We start from the raw sequence: 21,636 nt of genomic DNA, 5'->3' as shown, positions 1-21,636 counted from the left end.
TGCTGGAAACTCCAGATCCTTATTTACCTTACTTAGCCAACCACAAGAAGGCCAAGAACGCCCTTCTCTTCATATCCACATTCCTATTAAAAGACAATGCAGTTGTGCCTTGCTTGAGCCGTGGACCACGGCTTGAGTCGGGTACCGTGTCTGGCCTAGTCCATGTCAGCAACTCAGCTCTGTGATCAGAGATCAAAGCCATTATGGATAACAGCCCCCAGCAAGGATGCAGTAGGTGGATCGTGGTTTCCCTCGAGGAAACAGACAAATCTGTGTCCACGACACTCAATGTTCAATCATTTAGAACATTTTTATACTCTAATAAACCCTTTTTGGGCTACCAGCAGGGTTGGGGGGTACATGGTTTAACTTTTCTGTTGGTGTTGGAACTTCAATGAACATGTTTGTGGAGCGCTAGTCAATACATACAGCCTTTTAATGCCACTGCTACTGTTTTAGGCGTGACCATACTTATCACATTGGATGTTGCGCTTTTCTGATGGAAGTCTGACACTGTGTGTGTGGATGTTGTAAAATTGCAGACCTGGGTTTCCAGTTTCACAGACAGCATCAATCTCCTTGTTCCACAGACAAGACAGACCTGAACTGTCAGGCTTGTGGGCAGCCGTAATAAAAGCCAGCCCTGGGTGTTGCCACCTGTCTTCACCCCAGTGGAAAGAACACCCTAGAAAGGGCTAAGAGGGATAAGAAAGGACTGGAAAAGCCGCAGGGAATTGGGCATAAGACATGGAGGAGCACATTATGCTGGTCAGCACATGTGAGGTCCCGCTGCACCAATCTGACCTGCGTGTGCTTGACCTGCCTGGCACCCAACCTGTCATGGTTTCACGCTCCCCAAATGGAGGCAGAACCAGAACGGAGAAGCTACAGATGCTGTTTGTGCCTCCACCCTCATCCCCTTGCCTTACCACTTCTGATACAAGATGACCAAACATCTGATCTCCAGCATCTGTGTTTCCTCGTCTGGGGGTGTTCTCTGGCCATGGCTAGTGTGGCTGGCTGCAAGTACCTGGATATTATTCCCTCTGGGACTGACTGGCCAGAGCAGAAGAAATACCCTTGCTCCCTATCCCTTGGATGGGATTACTCTGAAGGTGTTCTCCCCGGCTCTCAGCTTGCCCTGTGGGATGAAGCTCTGGTTGTTCAGAGTAGCTGGCTTTGTAAAACATCCTTTGTCTAATTTTCCTCCCTTATATCAGCCTCTTCCATGCCCACGCTACTTAAAACTACTGGTACTTGAGTCCTTATCTCAATGTCAACGTGGGGAGGTCCCAAGCCAAGGCGGAGGTTTTAGGTAAAATTGCAGGATTTCCCCTTAAACTAGGGGAGCCTTCTGTGGTTTTGGAGGGAACTGTGGTCCTGTTAAGCAAAAGTCCACCACTGTCTCTGTTGATTCATTTGGTTGTTAACCTTTAGGATATTAGAACTATGTTGAGGATATAAAACTACCCTGGGACCCACAAAGACCCCTATAACACCTCTCTTTGTTACTGTTGCATAGCAATATAGTAATCCACTGTGATAATAGTAACAATCCTTTATTATGACGGTTCATGCATCTGGGGCTTCGTTGGGGTTGGCTGATCTAAACTGGGCATGCTCATTCATGGCAGTAAGCTGGGGCTCCCTTGTAGACTGAGCTTAGCAGGGCAGCTCTGCTCCATGTCTCTTTCCCTTTCCTCCTGGCACCAGCCAACCAGCCTGGGCATACACTTCTCTCGGCAATGAGAGGTAGAAGAGTAACATGTCCAATGGAGCAAGGGCTTTAAGCCTCTGTTTGTACCACTGGTGTGAATGTTCCTTTGGCCCAAGTAAATCAGATGGCCAAAGTCAGAGTCAAAGGTTAAGAAAATCTATTCTTCCCCTTTGGGGGAGGAGCTGCAAAGTATGGAGAGAGGTATGGAGGAGAAGTTGAGGCCGTATCTACTTAACCCCTATCCACGTGTCCTCCTCAGTCTTCCCCTTTCTACCTGTCTGTCTCCTGGGAGAGTCCTGCAGGCAACGGCTGGCTGCCATCCATTTTTGCAGCTTTTGTAAATTACATTCTGACTTCCTTAGGAAGGACTTTTATCTGTTTCTCCTGTATAGTAAACAACCTGTTTTTACCATTTAAAATGGACCCAATGAAGGTGCCCATCTGAATTTGTCTTGGTACTGAATTAATGAATTTGCAGTGAAATGTGTATTTCAATAGCTGAAGCATGAAGGGAAAAACCAATTAGCAACCCGAGAATGGCTTCCAGACAACACACAAATTTCCAGAAGCGTTTAATTGGAGGATGCCTTTTCATGGTGATTCAGAGAACGGCATTATTCCTTAAACTTGACACGGATGATCCCCACGCCTTCCCCAGACATGCTGAAATGGCAGTGAAATGGAAACACCTATCATCAGGATTCATGCTGGCCTTTTTTATATTCTCTGTCCATCAAGAAGAGTTTTAAAAAAAAAAAAAAGATTTATGACTCATTGTTTTTCAAGGATGCTGCTTCCTCTGCAGTGTTTCAAGTTGTCTTTGGAAAAGATTTTCTCCTTGTTTATGCCCTGCCCACTGAAGTTCTTTTTATATCTCAGGTTTGTGTGTTTATGGGCCCATCAGCCAACTTCATGATACTGTTTTCTGCCCCTCAGTTGTCTTTGGTGCTTGCAAAGAGACCATACACAAAAGAGAAAGAAAATGTACCTAGATTCAGCCAGTGCCATTAAAAACAATCCTATTGTTTGACCCTTCCTCGGATGATAACCTCTTACGATAGAGCTGTTTCCTTAGATCTGCCTTTTGGGATTGCCTTTGGGCCATTTCTGATGTGGTAGGGTTTCTGGGGTTCTCTGGGGAATTGTCCCATTATCTGTGGGAGCACAGGAAGGAATTTTACAGTAATTCTGCTACAGTGAAACATTTGCCTTGAGGCCGGAATCGAAAATAGCAGCTGGAAGGACATTTGGAAAAGGGGGGAGCGGATGAGGGGGGGGAGTTTGGGGGAGTGCTAGAGAGGTGGAAAGGGAAAGCTTTTCACATTTGGATAAAAGCACTAGCTCCAAGGCAAAACTGAGACAGGGCTGGCATCTTCCACCCTTGAAACTATCCCAAACTCAATTCTCCTCGGGCTTGGCTCTCAAAGCCGGTCATTTCAGTGCCGAGAGTGCCGGTCGGGGTCAGCGCACGGCCCTCGGCAATGAACAGTGAGCACCAAGATTCCTGGATGCTGACCAGCAGCCCTGGCCTCCCTTCCACCACACCAAGAGGCGCGGAAAGACGGCCGCTCCGCCCGCAGCCACGCAACGTCCAAAACTCAGAGCAGTTTCCTGGTAACTAGAAATTGAATGACTCATGTCAGCCCTCTGAAAACTTGGGGAAGAGAGGCTTGACCTTTACCCGTAAGTGTCCTTGCAACAAAAGACACAAATTATAGAGGGTTAGGGCAAGACCCTAAGAGAAATAAACAGAGGAATGTAAACTAGGAGTAGAAGCATCTGCACAATCATGATAGAAGAGGCCGTGGCAGCTCGTCTGCCAAGAGCTTCCAGTGAAGCGTGCTTCTCAGTCCCAGCATTTACGCTCCAGTAAAATCTCCTCCCTTGGATCTGGGCTGCTTTGTGACTTACTGGTGACTCTCAGAATATGGCTTGAGGGACACTGTGGGCCTTCTGAGGCTAGGTCATGAGAAGCCTTGCAGCTTCTGCCTTGGTCTCCTAGACAAAAGGAGCTACTGCCTGGGGACACTCCTTCTCCAACCCAGACACCAAGCTGTGAGAAGCCCCAAGCCACACGGAGAATCCAGGTGTAGACACTCTAGTTGACAACCCAGCTGTGCTCCCTGTTGACAGCTGGCATGAACTGTCACTTTAGATGACTCCATCCCCAGATGCCATGCAACCACATGAGGCATCTCGAGATAGTCTATCTGGTTGAGACCATTGAATGAGATAATAAGGTGTTGCTTTAAGCCATTAAATTCAGTGGTTTGTAATCCAGCAACAGGCAACCAGAACAGAAATCAGACATTTACAAACCTGGGCCCATACACTTATGGTTGGATCTATCTATTGCTGGATTAGTTGAATGGCTTTTTTTACCCACTTATTAATTTCTCAACAAATATCTATTGAGCATACACATGCCGAGCACTGTGCTAGGCTCTGGGAACACAGGGGTGAACAAATGAATTATGGTGCCTGCCATCAAGGAGCTTACAGTCTAGTGGGCAAGGGTGGTTGTGGAGGAAATGGCAATAAATAAGCAAACATAAATAATAATTGTAAAATTATAAATTATGTCGTTTTAGGATTAAAAAAAAAAAAAAGACCATAGCGCTACGTCAGAATATGAAAGGGGGGCCCGGGTGGCCTTGGAAAATCTCTCTAAGGTAGTGGATATCTGACATATGAGGAGCCAGCTATGTTAGGGATGGGAGCGGGTGCAAAGAACTTTCTAGAATAAGGAAATAATAAGGACCCTAAAGTGGAAAGGAGCTTGGGGTATTGGTGGAACTGAGAGAAAGCCAGTGTAGTTGAGCTGGAGGAATTCTAGGGAACAGATGCTGGAGGAGGAGACCTCGGCCACAGTGGGCAGACTAGCAGGCCATGATATGAAGAGGCTGGATTTTCCCCTAAATGCAGTGGAAAAGCATTAAAGGCTTTTACACAGAGGAGTGACGAGATCCAATTTACATTTTAAAAAGGTCACCCAGGCAGCCTGATTGGAAGAGGGCAAGAGGGGCAGCAGGGAAGCCATCATCCATGGGAGATGATGGAGGCCTACAACACTCCAGGCAGAGCCCTAAGAAGTACCACGCGGCACCTGCTTCCCACTGTGTCACTGGGGCCACTGCTCCTCAAAGAGCTCCAGCAGCATTTGTTCCAAGGCAGGTGTTCTATGGCATGTGCTTCTGATTGATGACAAATGTCACAGGTCCATAAATTCACATCCCAAGAATCTCTAAATTGTTTCAGCGATGCAAACGCTGCTCTTGTTCCGGCTTGATAGATGAGCAAGGCTTACAGCTAACCCACACCAGTGAGGGTATGTGTCAGGAGCTCTCAACAAGCCTATTCCCTTCACCCACCTGTCTTCACACACCCTCATTTCATACAGGATACCACTCTGTGTGACTGTGGGTGAGGGGCTGTACCCCCACCACACCCCCACCCGCAAGCCAGCAGCAAATCCTGCATCTTGGGACACTTGATAGTTAAAGTGCCAATCCATCTGGCTGACCAGATTTACTGCCTGGGTGAAGCTGTCTTTCCAGACCAAATTGGCTATTGTTACTAGCAGATATTGGGTCCTTGCACCGCTAAATTAGTTGTGAATAAAAGGGAACGAGAGTAACTAAAGCCTACAATTGTCGTAGGTTAGAGAAAACCTGTCAATAGTAATTATTCCCTAGGATTGTCATTACAAAGGTATTTAGCTCTGCAGGTTCAGCTTCCCTCTGACTTTCTCAGGATTTATAGATTGTATTTTCATAGAAATTGCCAGCCACATTTCTGAAAAAAAGTTTCTGCATATAGATAGGTGATGTAGCTAGATGAGACAGATACATAGATAGATATGAAGATACATCCATAGATACATAGAGTTAGATATAGATAGATAGCCAAGTATGTATGGCCAGCACTGGGCGGGGGCAGGGGCGGTGGCTATTGGAGGGATAGATCCCATCATTTACCCTCAAACCTGCTTCCCTGCATCCGCCAGGTCTCCCACCTCCCCCAGCACCATGAACCCACTGCTTGTCTGGAAGTCGGCCTTGACCCTCTCCTCCTCCTGACCATTCACTCAGTCTCTCTCCAAACCATTCACTTTTCTCCCTCTGCCCACTGCTCCCCTAGTTCAGGGTGCCCACAGCAGTAATCTCCCTTGTCTGCATTTGGACTCCTCCAGCCACTTTTTGCAGCTTTGTGCTTAACTCCCCAGACTCCTCCCTCCCCGCTCCCAGCTCATCTTCTACGCAGCCATACTGATCAACCATCAGTGCCAAACTTAGGCTTCCTCTGAACTCTGGGTCTTCCCATTTACTAAAGGCAATGGCAAGCCAGGATTTGCGGGCCTGCTGCCTGTTTTGTAAACAAAGTTTTATTGGAACACAACCACACCCATTCACTTATGTTTGGTCTACAATACATGTAACAACATACTATACTGGACAGCAGAGTTGAATAGTTGCAACAGAGACTGCATCACCTGTAAAGCCTCAAATATTTACTCTCTGGTCCTTTATAGAAAACCTTTGCTGCCCCTGCCATACATTATTTCTTCTGCCTGGAACTCTCCTCATCTCATATCCTTCCTCCCTTCACCTGGTTAACACCTAATTATCCTTCAGCTCTTAGCCTAGAAACAACTTCCTCCAGGAAGTCCCCCCGCAACCACATCCCAGCTCCCGTGGAGTTTCCCAAGGACTCTATCTGTATCACAGCAATAATTACAATGTTCTACTAGTGTCTCCCTTTAGACGGAAAGCTCCTTAAGGGCAAGGACTGGATCTGTCTTACAGGCCTGCTTCTCCATTTGAGGGCCCTGGGGTAGGAGTATAAAGCCCCAGGTATCATTTGTCTATATAGGTAAGCATTATAAATTATATTGCAAATTACAGGCTAGCAACAAAATATTTTTATACTCTTCCCCTACAAATAGTCCTTCATATATGGTGAAAAATAAATATCAAGATATTATTTTGAAACAATTAAAAGTTGGCAAAAATATTAAAGACAATTTGATTATTGCTGTGAATGAGTGTCCTGCTGATAGACCAATGTTTAGATGAGTAATGAAACTGACATTCAATTTCAGAACTACTGTCTATTTATTTTATAAAATTTATTTTTGCCTTTGTTTGGGAAAAACCACCAATTATGTTATTGTAATCTAGATTTTCACATAATGTGTGTTCAATAGCTTAAAATAATCTAAAGGATTAAAAATAAAATTACATTAAAAGTATAAAAAATTTAGATTACTTACATCAAAAAAAGTAAAAATAAGCAAAACATGATTGGGTACATGCTGTTTTTCTTCTAAGTGATTCAAAACCATGCATTAAAAAGGCAGAACACAATGAATGTCAAATTTTAAACAAAAACTGTTTAAATTTTAAATCTAATTTTGTAACAATGTAATGAAATATTATTAAATATATACCTAAAGAAAAGGATTTCAATTCTAGTGTGCAATGCCTATTAGTTGATAATGTAAAGAATTGGTATCACCCTTCATATAGTATATCTAGACCTATGTAGGCACAAATATAATGTGAATTCCTTCATACTATTTCATAAGTAATCTGAGAACTATAAATTGGAAGACTACTAAGAGAAGCAAGAAAATGGACCCTCAGGCCCACTGGGAAATCATACTTCATTTTGAAACAATCTATTGCATTCATGCTGAAAGCAAGGACTTGACAACTTATTTAATTTGCCTTCTTATCTAAGCCCTCCCACTGCTCAAATCCTCCCTGTGGGACAAAGAAGTTTCTCCCTCCAACATCAGCAGCAACTCAACCCACAAACCTTTGAGGCACTGACACAGTCATCTACAGCTTTGGAGACATGCTGTCCAGGGATGTAGTGAAGCATCTTCCTGGGCTCTGAAAAATCTCCAAGAGTAGTTGCTCAAGGAGTTATAGGTCATGCTCTGCCAATGTTAAGCATAAGGGCCACAAGGGCACAAGTGACAGAGGCACCAAGCATTTTTTAGTTAATTTGTTTGTGTGTATTTATAACATGCACAGCCCTCTGAAGTGAGAGGGGCCCAACTTGCTGGAGTCTAAGGGCAAGAGGGCCCTTGTGTCCACAGCTATGTCCCTACCATAGAGCCTGGCACATAGTAGGTGCTCAATAAATGCCAACTTGGTTCAACTGTGAAGGATTTTTACTCTTTTGGTCTAGTGAGACATTAGCATATAATGACCGGCCTTTGGCCTAAGCACCATCAGGGTGTAGTCATCTACCAGAGTAGGAGCTGGCAAATCTATTCTGTCAAGGGCCAGACAGTAAACAGTTGAGGCTTTGTGGGCAATATGGTCTTTGTCACAAATACTCTGCTGCTATAGTGCAAAAGGAGCCATAGACAATTCATAACCAAGTGTGTCTGTCCTCCAGATAAGACTTTGTAAAAACAGGTGGCTGGCCAGATTTGGCCCATGGGTCATAGTTTGCCAACCCGCCATACTAAAGCGTAGGAGGAAAGGGACAGTGCTGATGGAGATGGGAAGGTGGTGTTGGAAAATACTTAGGAGGTGGAATCATCAGGAGCTGATGACTGCTAAGGGCATGGCCACTCTACTCTGATCCCCTTAATTACTCTGACATGCCAGTGGAAGCCTGAGTTGAAACTGTGCCTGAAGGCTGGCTTTTCTTTATCTGGGCTGCTCCTCCGTCTTGGCTCCCCTGGTTAGTCACCCATCTTTTTATAGGTATCTCTAGTTTTCTCTCTGGCTCTCTAACCTGGCTGTGCATTAGAATCACCCAACCAGTTTATGAGAAAGATCCCTGTATGGCATCTCTTCCAGATGTATGAGTTTGCAGGGGCTGCCATTACAAAATACCACAGACTGGGTGGTATTTTATTTACTCGAAGTCCTGGGGGCTAGAAGTTCAAGACCAAGGTGCTGTCAGGGTTGGTTTCGGTGCAGCCTCTCCTAGGTTTGCAAGTGGCCACCTCCTTGCTGTGTCCCCACGTGGTCTTTTCTCTGTGTATGCACTAGGAAAGAGCTTGAGGGAGCTCTGGTGTCTCTTTCTCATCTTATAAAGAAACCAGTCCTATCAGACTAGAGCTCCACTCTCATGACCTCATTTAACCTTAATTACCTTCTTAAAGGCTCTATCTCCAAATATAGCATTGCAGGTTAGGACTTCAACATATGAATTTGGGAGGAACACGATTCAGTCCTGTGATATTGTGATTTATAATAAGAAATTTATATTCGGTCTTCATCTACTGTTCCTAGCACAAAGTTTCTAAAATCCCTGTAAAGAGCCATAGGGGCATCTTTTGTTATAGTATTTAATTTTGTCCTCGGTTCTTGAAATAGCTTCAAAGTATAAAGGTGAAATGGGTGTCTTTTGTTATTCCTAACAAGCCCCTTTCAACCACACTAAGTTTATGCTAATGAGGTGACTTTTGGAAAGCCCCAATGGCTGGGGACTGGCTGCCAGGGGAACCAACCACGATTAGAGGGTTGGAACTTAAAGTCCCACATACCAGCCTCCCACCTCCATTTCTGGGGAGGAAAGAGGGACTGGAGATTGAGTCCAGTCACCAGTGACCTATAATTTAGTCATAGCTATGTAATGAGCCCCTTATAAAACCCCCAAAGCACAGGGTTTGGAAAACTTCCAGGTTGATGAACAAGTATGCATCCATGTGCTGGGAGGGTGACACATCCCGAATGCCGCTGTGACAAGCTGTGTTCAGGACCTTTCCAGACCTTGCCCTATGTATCTCTTCATCTGGTTGTTCATATTCATTAATGTCCCTTGTAATAAATGGGCTATTTAGTAAGTAAACTTGTTTCCCACTTCTCTGAGGGACTCTAGCAAATTAATAAAACTGGAGGAGGATAGCCTGGGAAGATCAGATTTATAGCTGGACTGTCAGAAGCACAGGTGACAACCTGAACTTGTGCTTATTACCTGAAGTGAGGGAGGTGCTGAACTCTTACCCTGTGGTGTCTTGACACTATCTCCAGTTTCAGAGTTGAGTTAAATTGTGCAACACTCAGCTGGTGTCAAAGAATTGCTTGATATGTGGAAAACCTACACATGTGGTTTCAGAAGTGATGTAGTATTGGAGTAGATTATTGAGGATAGGAGGAGACATAGGAGGTGTGCTTTTCCCTTATAAGTCCATAACACCAGAGAATCAGTGGGACAAGATAGTGGAGTAGAAGGACTTGAGCTCACTTCCTCTCACAAAAATACCAAAATCATAACTAACTCCTGAACAACCATGATCAAAGATTGGAACCCACCAAAAAAGATATTCTACATCCAAAGACAAGAAGCCACAATGAGACAGCAGGAGGGGTGCTTTTGCAATATTATCAAATTCTATACCCACCAGGTACATGACCTACACTCTGGAAAATAATTATATCACAGACATTCTCCCATAGGAATGAGTTCTGAGCCCTACATCAGTCTCCCCAGCCTGGGGGTCTGGCATCAGGAGAGGAGTCCCAGGAGAATTTGACTTTGAAGGCCGGTGAGACTTGAATATGGGAGTTCCACAGGACTGGGGGAAACAGAAACTCAACACTTGGAGGGTGCACACACAAGGTTTTATGCACTTGGACCCACAGAAGCCTGGGCCAGACCTACACCTACCTGCAGGTCATGGAGGGTTTCCTGGGGAGGCAGAGGTTGGTTGTGGTTCACTGTGGAGGCAAGGACAATGCTAATGGAGGCTCCAGGGAATATTCATTGGTATGAGCCCTCCTGGAGGTCACCACTTTGGCACTGAGACTTGGGCCCACCCAACAGCCTTCAGGCTCCACTGCTGTGATGCCTCAGGCCAAACAAGCAACAGGGTGGGAAAAGAGTCTTACCCATCAGAAGACAAGCTGCCTAACATCTTTCTGAGCCCAGAGCCATCTCTAAATACACCCCTTGACACAGATCTGCCCACTAGAGGGACAGGACCCAGCTTCACCCACCAGTGGGCAGGCACCAGTCCCTCCCACCAGGAAGCCTGCACAAGCCACTGGACCAAATTTGCCCACCAGGGGGCAGACACCAGAAGCAAGAGGGACTATAGTGTTGCAGCCTGTGGAATGGACAGAAACACAAAAAGTTAGACAAAATGAGAGAGTAAAGAAATATGTTCCAGATGAAGGAACAAGATAAAACTCAAAAGAATAACTAAGCAGAAATAGGCAATCCACCTATAAAAAAGAATTCAGAGTAATGATAGTAAACATGATCCAAAAACTCAGAAAATGAAAGAGGCAAAGACTGAGAAGATACAATAAATGTTTAACAAGGACCTACAAGAATTAAAGAACAAACAGAGATGAATAATACACTAGAAATGAAAAATACATTAGAAGGAATCAATGGCAGAATAAATGAGACAGAAGAACAAGTGGGCTGGAAGACAGATTGGTGGAATCACCACCACAAAACTGAATAAAGAAAAAAAAAGTATGAAAAGAAATGAGGACAGTCTAAGGGAACTCTGGGACAATAATGCACCAACATTCACATTATAGGGGTCCCAGAAGAAGACAGAAAGGGTCTGAGAAAATATATGAAGAGATAATAGCTGAAAACTTCCTTAACATGGGCAAAGAAACATTCACTCTAGCCCAGGTAGTGTGGAGTTCCACATAGGATAAACCCAAGGAGGAACATTGAGACACCCATTAATCAAACTTTTAAAAATTAAAGAAAAAGAGAAAATCTTAAAAGCAACAAAGGAAAAGAAACAAATAACATACAAAGGAAATCCCATAAGGTTATCAGCTGATTTTTCAGCGGAAACTTTAAGGGCCAAAAGGGAGTGCCATGATATATTTAAATGAATGAAAGGGAAAAACCTATAACCAAGAATACTGCACCCAGCAAAACTCTCATTCAGATTTGACGGAGCAATAAAATGCTTTTCAGACCAGCAAAAGCTAAGAGAGGTCAGTACCACCAAGCCAGCTTTACAACAAATGCTAAAGGAGCTTCTCTAGTTAGAAAAGAAAAGGCCATAACTAGAAACAAGAAAATTATGAGTAGAAAAGCTCACTGGTAAAGGAAAACATACAATAAAGGTAGGAAATCATGCATACAGAAATGTGATATCAAAATGAACAAACATGGATCTCCTGCTGTGGTGCAATGGATTCGGTGTCATCTCTGCAGTGCCAGGGCATAGGTTTGATTTCTGGCCTGGTATAGTGGGTTAAAGGATGTGGCATTGTTGCAGCTATGGTATAAGTTGCAACTGCACCTCAGATCTGATCCCTGGCCCAGGAACTTCACATGCCATGGGGAGGCCAAAAAAGGAAAAAAGAAAAAAAACTAACAAAAAACAAACTAGCAACCACAAAGAGGAGAGTACAAATGCAGGATATTGGAAATGTATTTGAAATTAAGAGCTCAGTAACTTAAAATAATCATATATATATATATATATATATATATATGATTATATAGACTGCTATATAAAAACCTCATGGCAACTGCAAAAAAAAAAAAAAAAAAAAAAAAAAAAAAACTACAATAGATACACAAACCAAAAAGAAAAAGCAAGCCTGGCATTCCCATTGTGGCAAAGGGGGTTAAGAATCTGATTGCAGTAGCTCAGGTCTCTATGGAGATGTGGGTTTGATCCCCAGCTTGGTGCAGTGGGTTAAAGGTCCTAGCATTGCCATGGCTGCAGCATAGGTCACAGTTGCAGCTCAGATTCAATCCCTGGCCCAGGAACTTCCATTATGCTTTGGGTGTGGTCATTTAAAAAAAAAAAAAAAAGAAAGAAAAAAAGGCAAACCAAACACAACACTAAAGATAGTCATCTGGAGTTCCCATCATGGCGCAGGGGAAATGAATCCAACTAGGAGCCATGAGGTTGTGGATTCAATCCCTAGTCCTGCTCAGTGGGTTAAAGATCCAGCATTGCTGTGCACTGTGGTGTAGGTCACAGATGTGGCTCAGATCTGGAGTTGCTGTGGCTCTGGTGTAGGCTGGCAGCTATAGCTCCGATTAGACCCCTAGCCTGAGAACCTCCATATGTTGCGGGTGCGGCCCTAAACAGACAAAAACGACAAAAATAAAATAAAATAAGATAGTCATCTAGCCATAAACAAAGAGAACAAATGAGGAAAGGAAGAAAAAAGACCTACAAAAACAAATCCAAAAACAATTAACAGGAGTTCCCGTCATGGCTCAGTGGTTAATGAATCCGACTAGGAACCATGAGGTTGCGGGTTCGATCCCTGGCCTTGCTCAGTGGATTAAGGTTCCAGCGTTGCCGTGAGCTGTGGTGTAGGTTGCAGACGCGGCTCGGATCCCACGTTGCTGTGGCTGTGGTGTAGGCCAGCAGCTACAGCTCCAATTAGACCCCTAGCCTGGGAACCTCCATATGCCGCAGCAGCAGCCCAAGAAATGGCAAAAAGACAAAAAAAACAACAAAAAAAAAAACAATTAACGAAATGACAATAAGAATATACAGATCGATAATTACCTTAAATGTAAATGGATTAAATGCTCTAACCAAAAGACACAGACTGGCTGAATGGACTCAAAAACAAGACCCATATATATGCTGTCTACAAGAGACCCACTTCAGATCTAGGGACACACATAGACTGAAAGTGAGGGGATGGAAAAAGTAATTCCATGCAAGTGGAAATCAAAAGAAAGCAGGGATAGCAATACTCATGTCAGACAAAGTGGACTTTAAAATAAAGATGGTTACAAGAGACAAAGAAGCATACTACCTATTGATCAAGGGATTAATGCAAGAAGAAAATGTAACAATTTAAAATATATAGGTACCAAATATAGAAGCACCACAATATATAAGGCAACTGCTAATGGTCATAAAAGGAGAAATTGACAGTAACACAATAACAGTAGGGGACTTTATATGACACCCCACCTCCAGCAATGGACAGGTCATCTAGACAGAAAATCAATAAAATAAACATGGGCCTTATGTTTATTTTAGGTACATTAGACTAGATGGATTTAATTGGTACTTATAGAACACTGTATCCAAAAGCAGCAGCATACCCATTCTTCTCAAGTGTGCATGGAACGTTCTCCAGGATAGATCATGTACTGGACCACAAAGAAAGCTTCAGTAAATTTAAGAAAACTGAAACCACATCAAGCATCTTTTTGCATCACAATGCTGAGATTAGAAAAGAACTACCAAAAAACAAAGACCTATAAAAAAAAATAAACATATGGAGGCTAAGTATTATGTTACTAAACAACCAATGGATCAATGAAGAAATCAAAAAGGAAATCAAGAAATAACAAGAAACAAATGAATACAAAAACATGATGATCCGAAACCTATGGGACACAGCAAAAGCAGTTGAAAGAAGGACATTTATAGCAATATAATCTACCTCAGGAAACAAGAAAAATCTCCAATAACCTAACCTTACATGTAAAGCAACTCGATAAAAAGAACAGACAAAACCCAAAGTTAGAAGGAAAGAAATCATAAAGAGCAGGTCAGAAATAAGTGAAATAGAGACAAATAAACCAATGAAAAAGATCAATGGGAGTTCCCCGGTGGTCGAGCAAGTTAAGTATCCAGCATTGGCACTGCTGTGGCATGGTGCGGGTTCAATCCCCAGCCTGGGAAATTCCACATACTATGGGTGTGACCAAAGAAAAGATCAGTAAAACTAAAAGCTGTTTCTTTGAAAAGATTAACAAAATTGATAGCCCCTTAGCTAGAGTCATCAAGAAAAAACAGAGGGCTCAAATCAATAAAATTAGAAATGAAAAAAGGAGAAGTTACAATTGACGACCACAGAAATACAAAAGATATGAGACCAAAACAATAAAATGGAAAACCTAGAAGAAATGGACAAATTCTTAGAAAGGTACAATCTTCTAAGAATGAATCAGGAAGAACTAGAAAATATGAATAGACCAATCATAAGTACTGAAATTGAAACCTATTTAAAAACTTCCAACAAAAAAAAGTCCAGGATCAGATGGCTTCATGGGCAAATTCTATCAAACATTTAGAGAGGAGTTAACACCTATTTTTCTGAAACTCTTCTAAAAAATTGCAGAGGAACGTTACCAAACTCATTTAATGAGGCCACCATTACCCTGATACCAAAACCAGAAAAAGATATCATAAAAAAAGAAAATTACAGGCCAAAAATATCACCAATAAACACAGATCCAAAAATTTTCCAACAAAATACTAGAAACAGAATCCGACAGTACATTAAAAGGATTATATACCATCATCAAGTGGGATTTATCCCAGGGATGTAAGCATTTTGAAATATCTGCACATCAGTGTGATACACCATATCAACAAACTGAAGAATAAAAACCATATGGTCATCTCAATAGATGCAGAAAAAGCTTTTGACAAAATTCAACACCCATTTATGATAAAACTCTCAAGAAAGTGGGCATGGAGGGAACCTACCTCAACATAATAAAGGCCATATATGGCAAACCCACAACTAACATCATTTTCAATGATGAAAAGCTGAACACATTTCATCTAAATCAGGAATAAGGCAAAGATGTACACTCTTGAAATTTTACTTAACATAGTTTTGGAAGTCCTAGCCACAGCAGTCAGAGAAGAAAAATGAAAGAATCCAAATTGGAAAAGTAAAACTGTCACAGTTTGCAGATGACATGATACTATACATAGAAAATCTTAAAGATACTATCAGAAAACTACTAGAGCTCATTAATGAAACTGGTAAAGTTGTAATACACAGAAACCTCTTGCATTTCTATATACTAACAATGAGAAATAAGAAATATACATTAAGGAAGCAATCTCATTTACCATCACATCGAAGAGAATAAAATACCTAGAAATAAACCTACCTAAAGGGGTAAAAGAGCTGTACTCTGAAAAATTTAAGACACTGATGAAGGAAATCAAAGATGACACAGATGGAAAAATATACCAAGCTCTTGAAGAATATTGTCAAGTGACTATACTACCCAAGGCAATCATATATTCAGTACAATCCCTATCAAAATTCCAATGGCATTTTTCACGTAACTACAATAAAAAAAATTTAAATTTGTATAGTAACACATAAGACCCTGAATAGCCAAAGCAATTTTGAGAAAGAAGAATGGAGCTGAAGACTCTCTGACTTCAGACAACTACACAGCTACAGTCATCAAAACAGTAAGGTACTAGCACAAAAACCAGAAATATTGATCAATAGAACAGCATAGAAAGTACAGAAATAAACCCAGACACCTATGGCCAATTAATCTACAACAAAGGCGGCAGAATATACAATTGAAAGCCTCTTCAATAAGTGGCGTTGGGAAAAGGGAACAGCTACATGTAAAAGAAATGAAATTAGAACACCAACACCATACGTAAAAATAAACCCAAATGGATTAAAGGTCTCAATATAAGGCCAGATACTCTAAAGCTCTCAGAGGAAAACATAGGCAGAACTCTCCTTGACATAAATCACAGATCTTTTTTGACCCACCTCCTAAATTAATGAAAATAAGAATAAAAGAAAAACAAAACAAATGGGACCTAATTAAAACCAAAAGCTTTTACATAACAAAACCATAAACAAAATGAAAAGACAACCCACAGAATGGGAGAAAATCTTTGCAGATGTAGTGACCAACAAGTGATTAATCTCCCAAATATATAAACATCTCATACAGCTTTATACCAAAAAACCAAACAATTCAATAGAAAAATAGTCAGATCTAAACAAACATTTCTCCAAAGATGACAGATGGCCAAAAAGCACAGGAAAAGATGCTCAACATCACTAATTATTAGAGAAATGAAAATCAAAACTACAACAAGGTATCACCTCACACTGGTCAGATTGGCCACGATTAAAAATCCACAAACAGGGAGTTCTCATCATGGCTCAGTGGAAACCAACCCAAGTAGGATCCATGAGATGCAGGTTTGATTCCCGGCCTCATTCAGTGGGTTAAGAATCCAGGGCTGCCACGAGCTATGGTGTAGTTGGTAGATGTGGCTTGGATCCTACATGGCTATGGCTGTGTGGTAATATGAAAAGATACATGCACCCCAATGTTCACTGCAACGCTATTTACAATAGCCAAAATGTGGAAGCAACCTAAATGTCCTTTGACAGCCGAATGGATAAAGACGTGGTATATATACACAATGGTATACTACTCAGCCATAAGAAAGGATGAAATAATGCCATTTGCAGTGACATGGATGGAGATTATCATACTAAGTGAAACCAAAGACAAATATATCTCTTCTATGCAGAATTATTAAAAAAAAAGACACAAATATCTAAAAGACAAAAACAGACTCAGACTTCAAAAACAGGTTTATGGTTACTAAAGGTGAAAAGTGGGGAGGGATAAATTAGGAGTTTATTAACATATACACACTACTATACATAAAATAGTCAACAAGGACCTACTGTATAGCACAGGGCACGCTACTCAATATTTTATAATACACTATATGGGAAAAGAATCTGAAAAAGAATTGCTATATGTGTATGTATAACTGAATCACTTTGCTGAACATCTGAAACACAGCATTGTTTAAAAAAAAAAAAAACTACAGTCCAATGGAAATTTAATAAAGTGTCCAAAACACCAAATTTTTTTTTTTCCTTTTTTAGGGCCACACCTGTGACATATGGAAGATCCCAGACTAGGGGTGGAATCACAGTTGTAGCTACTGGCCTAGATCACAGCAATGCAGGATCTGAGCCACATCTGTGAACTACACCACAGCTCATGGCAACGCTGGATCCTTAACCCATTGAGTGAGGCCAAGGATCAAACTCATATCCTCATGGATACTAGTCAGGTTCATTACCACTGAGCCACAATGGGAACTCCCCAGATTTTTTGATTAATTGGTTTTAAGTAGGGTCCAGATATCTGGAAAAATTAACTGTTTAGCACAGTTGAGAAGCCACTTAGATTGGATATCCTTGTACCGGTCTTACTGTCTCAGCCCTGTCACCCCCCCACTCCAGGACAAATCCAGTTAATAACGCACCATCTCTATGCTTGGTTGAGCTCTCCTTTGACCAGTCCCCCCTTCAAGGGAAAGAGAAGTATACAATATGTGGAAGGTAAGGAATTAGAGGAAGGAGATTTCAGGGTTTCTGCCGGGGTAGTTAGTTGGCAAGTCCATTCACCTGGAGGGAACCATAAGAGACAGACCATTAGGGGAAGGTAGTGTGTTTGGCTTTGCCAAGCTGATTTTGAGAAGCTAATGTGACTGTCCTGTGTTGCATCAATAAATCTGGAATTGAGATGCTAGGTCTTGGCTAGAAATAAAACAAGTCTTTACCAGCAAAGAGTTGCGAGTTAAATGCATGAGAATGACTGAGTGAGAAAAGAGGATCAGAAATGGAAAGCTGTGAGGATTCTAACACTCTAAGAGACGGGGAGTCTTGTTTCCAATGAACAACACTAGCAAGGAACATCTGAGTTAGTTGGAAAACTAGAGGAGGGCGTATAAACACGGAGAAGAAGTCAACTGTAAAATGTAAGCAAGAAGCCAAGTTCAAAAAATCATCTGTAGGAGTTCCCGTCGTGGCTCAGTGGTTAACGAATCTGACTGGGAACCGTGAGGTTGCGGGTTCGATCCCTGGCCTTGCTCAGTGGGTTGGGGATCCGGCGTTGCCATGAGCTGTGGTGTAGGTTGCAGACGTGGCTCGGATCCCACGTTGCTGTGGTGTAGGTCGGCGGCGGCAGCTCTGAATGGACCCCTAGCCTGGGAACCTCCATATGCCTTCGATGCAGCCCTAGAAAAGGCAAAAAGACACACACACACACACACACAAAATCATCTGTAGCATCTCCTGGATTTGACCATTAGCAGGCATTGGCAAGCTGTGTGAGTTGTGGTGGGACCTGTGGATATCCTTGCTTTGTCCCTGCTCTGAGCCCTGGGAAGCTGACCTGTAGAGGCAGCATCAGTGGATTTCCTGGTCTGATGGTTTCAGGCTGGGCTTGGCCGAAGAAATCAGAGGGCAGGAGGAGAGGTACCTATTCTCTCCACCTCCCTTGAGATTGGTCACCACAGGCTGGCTGCTTTCCTTGATAAAGGCCACCACTCCTGTTGGGTGGCCTTGTCCACACAGTACTCTCTCAGGCTCTGCTCCTGTACAAGTTCCTTCCCATTTTCCTGCAGGCCTAGGGCAGCAACAGCTTCCTGCTGTTACCAGCCTCTGAGGGGCCACGCTTGTCTGTTGGCTTCCCTGTATCCTGTGAGCAGCTTTGTAAATAGTCTTTATATTAAATAAACTCTCTTCAAATGAGCCATTTTGAGTGAACCCTTTGTTTCCTGCTGGCACTCTAAGTGATGCAGGACGAAATCCAGACTGTAGTGAGATGGGGAACAAGGGGGAGACAAGGGAAGATAAACTATTAATTTAAGAACGACCATAGGAAAGTATAGAGAATATAAAACTGCATACCTATGATGCAAAGGAAAAAAAGATATTTGATCATTTTGCTTCATATTTTTTGAAAAGGAATAAAATGAAAATGAGGTTTTTGTTTTCCATCCCAACTCCTCTCTCTTCTTTTATTCTGTTCCAAAATATACTTGTATTAAATTTAAAAATGCATTTCAGTAAGAGATCTGCAGTGAATGACTATGCATTCTGGGACGTTTCACAACTCCTAGGACAGGGCCAACATTCATGGAAGGATCTAAGAGAATTTGCATCTAATCACAGTTTGTAGCAAGTGTCTTTCTTCCTTTCTTCTTTTTTTGGTCTTTTTAGGGCCACACCCACACATATGGAGGTTCCCAGGCTAGGGATTGCATTGGAACTGGAGCCGCTGGCCTACGCCACTGCCACAGCAACACCAGATCCAAGCTGCATCTGCAACCTACACCACAGCTCAGAGCAACGCCGGATTGTTAACCCACTAAGCAAGGCCAGGGATTGAACCTGTGTCTTCATGGATACTAGTCAGATTTGTTTCTGCTGAGCCACAACAGGAACTCCTGTAGTGAGTTTCTGATCATCAACTGGTGAGTTACACTGAGCACATCATTACTGTCGCCTGTGTGGGGAAAGGGCTTTGGGAAAAGGGGAAAAAAGCAAGCTCTAGCCTCAAATCAGAGTTCATTACCACGAGCATCTATCAACAGCCTATACAGTACAGTTTCAAGAAAGTAAACAAGTTAAGGAAAGCACAGAGCTCTTTAGAACTTTAAACACATTTTCTTGCCGTATTTAGGGGGAACGCTCCATCTACAACTGGCAGTCATGAAAAGGTTCCTCCTTGGGGCAACATGGTCCCAGGACTAGGATGACCCCGTGGGACTCAGGGGAGCCTGAAGACTGGGGAGGAGGCTTTTCCTTGGTTTCAGCTGGAGACAATCTTATAACACAATCCATGGCCCTGCAGTGTCCTCCTGCCATCTGGCATAACACTTAATGTAGTCCTCAGCTTTATTCTGGAAGTCCTCCTTGTCCCACAAATGATGTTCTGCAGCTTCAATATTTAGTGAATCATCACAAAGAGATGATGATCAAAAGATCCAGTAAACAAAGATTTTAATCCCCAAGCAACATCCTTCATTATCCTCGTGGGAGCCTAGTCTGTGCCATCAATCAAATGTCTGCTCAGCCAACTTAGATATATTTCACCTGTCTCTGCTATGATGGGGTGCCAGATCCTGGTCAAAAATTTCGTTTTGGGAGGCACCATGTTGTGTGCATGGGGAACTTCCGTTTCACACCAAAATTTTCCACCCTGATAGTAACCCTCCTCTGGGGTTACAGTTAGCTGAAAGCAAAGACGCTTGTTTGGATCAGGAAAATGCACTTTATGCATACAAAGCAAATTGGCTTCATGTTCTGCAACCTTTTTAATAAGCAGCCTGTCTCTCACAGAAACCTGTCGAGTGGAGCTAGAGACTGTGGCTGACTTCTGGGACCCTTCGAAACAGTCATCCCACTTCAGTTTGCTTGCCAGCGTCAACATTACTGCTACCTTTACCCTGGGCACAGGCGATGCGGGAGGGCGGGCGCCCAACACCACGTCTGGCATCAGAGACAGGAGGCTGCTCCTCTTTTATCTCTCTACAGAGTCCACTACTCTCATGAATTATGTATGCACTCTTATAGCCCCCCTTTCTCTTTTTATGCTTTTACTGTGAGTGTGTATTAGAATTTACCTAAGTGCTGCCATACTGAATATATTACTTAGCAGCCCCCTTCTTTTTTTCTTTTTTTTTTTTTTTGTCTTTTGAGGGCCGCACCCGCGGCATATGGAGGTTCCCATGCTAGGGATCTAATCAGAGCTGTAGCTGCCAGCCTGCGCCAGAGCCACAGCAACTTGGGATCTGAGCCACCTCTGTGACCTACACCACAGCTCATGGCAACGCCAGATCTTTAACCCACTGAGAGAGGCCAGGGATCGAACCCACAACCTCATGGTTCCTAGTCGGATTCGTTAACCACTGAGCCATGATGGGAACTCCGCAGCCCCCTTCTTGAATGCATTTTTTTTCTTTCTTCTTCTTCTTCTTTTGGATATATGGGCTTTTAAATTGAGGCATAGTTAATTTACAATGTTGTGTTAGTTTCAGAAGTAAAGTAATTCAGTTTACATATATATATATATATATATTCTTGTTCAGATTCTTTTCCATTCTAGGTTATTAAAAGATACTGAATATAGTTCTCCATGCTATAAGTAGGTCCCTGTTGACTATTTTATATATGGTAGTGTGTGTGTTAATCCCAGACTCCTAATTTGTCTCCCAATCCTGTTATCCCATAAGATAACCATAAATTTGTTTTCTATGTCTGAGTCCATTTCTGTGTTGTAAATAAGTTTATATTTTTTAGATTCCACATTCAAGTGATATCATGATATTTGTCTCTCTGTGTTACTCACTTCACTTATTATAATAATCTCTAGGTCCATCCATGTTG

The 21,636-nt window shown here is 42.4% G+C and overlaps 2 long non-coding RNA genes and 1 pseudogene across 3 annotated transcripts in view; all 3 read right to left on the bottom strand.

The window, feature by feature from the left end:
* LOC146398066 (uncharacterized) overlaps positions 1–21,636 on the bottom strand; it is a 1,038,644-nt gene that overhangs the window by 721,677 nt on the left and 295,331 nt on the right. The gene's annotated exons all lie outside the window — the stretch shown is intronic.
* Positions 1–21,636, bottom strand: part of LOC146398068 (uncharacterized) — a 76,814-nt gene that overhangs the window by 42,819 nt on the left and 12,359 nt on the right. The gene's annotated exons all lie outside the window — the stretch shown is intronic.
* On the bottom strand, positions 3,105–20,680 carry LOC100623949 (NEDD8-conjugating enzyme UBE2F pseudogene; annotated as a pseudogene).

This window comes from Sus scrofa, chromosome 12, assembly GCF_054392235.1.
Source record: "Sus scrofa isolate SSC_HxYL_T2T_F1_AM1 chromosome 12, Sscrofa_HxYL_maternal_Yorkshire_Landrace_v2.0, whole genome shotgun sequence".
Taxonomy (NCBI): Eukaryota; Metazoa; Chordata; class Mammalia; order Artiodactyla; family Suidae; genus Sus; species Sus scrofa.
Note: the sequence above shows the minus strand (reverse complement) of the source record. Positions and strands in the feature narration are given on the sequence as shown.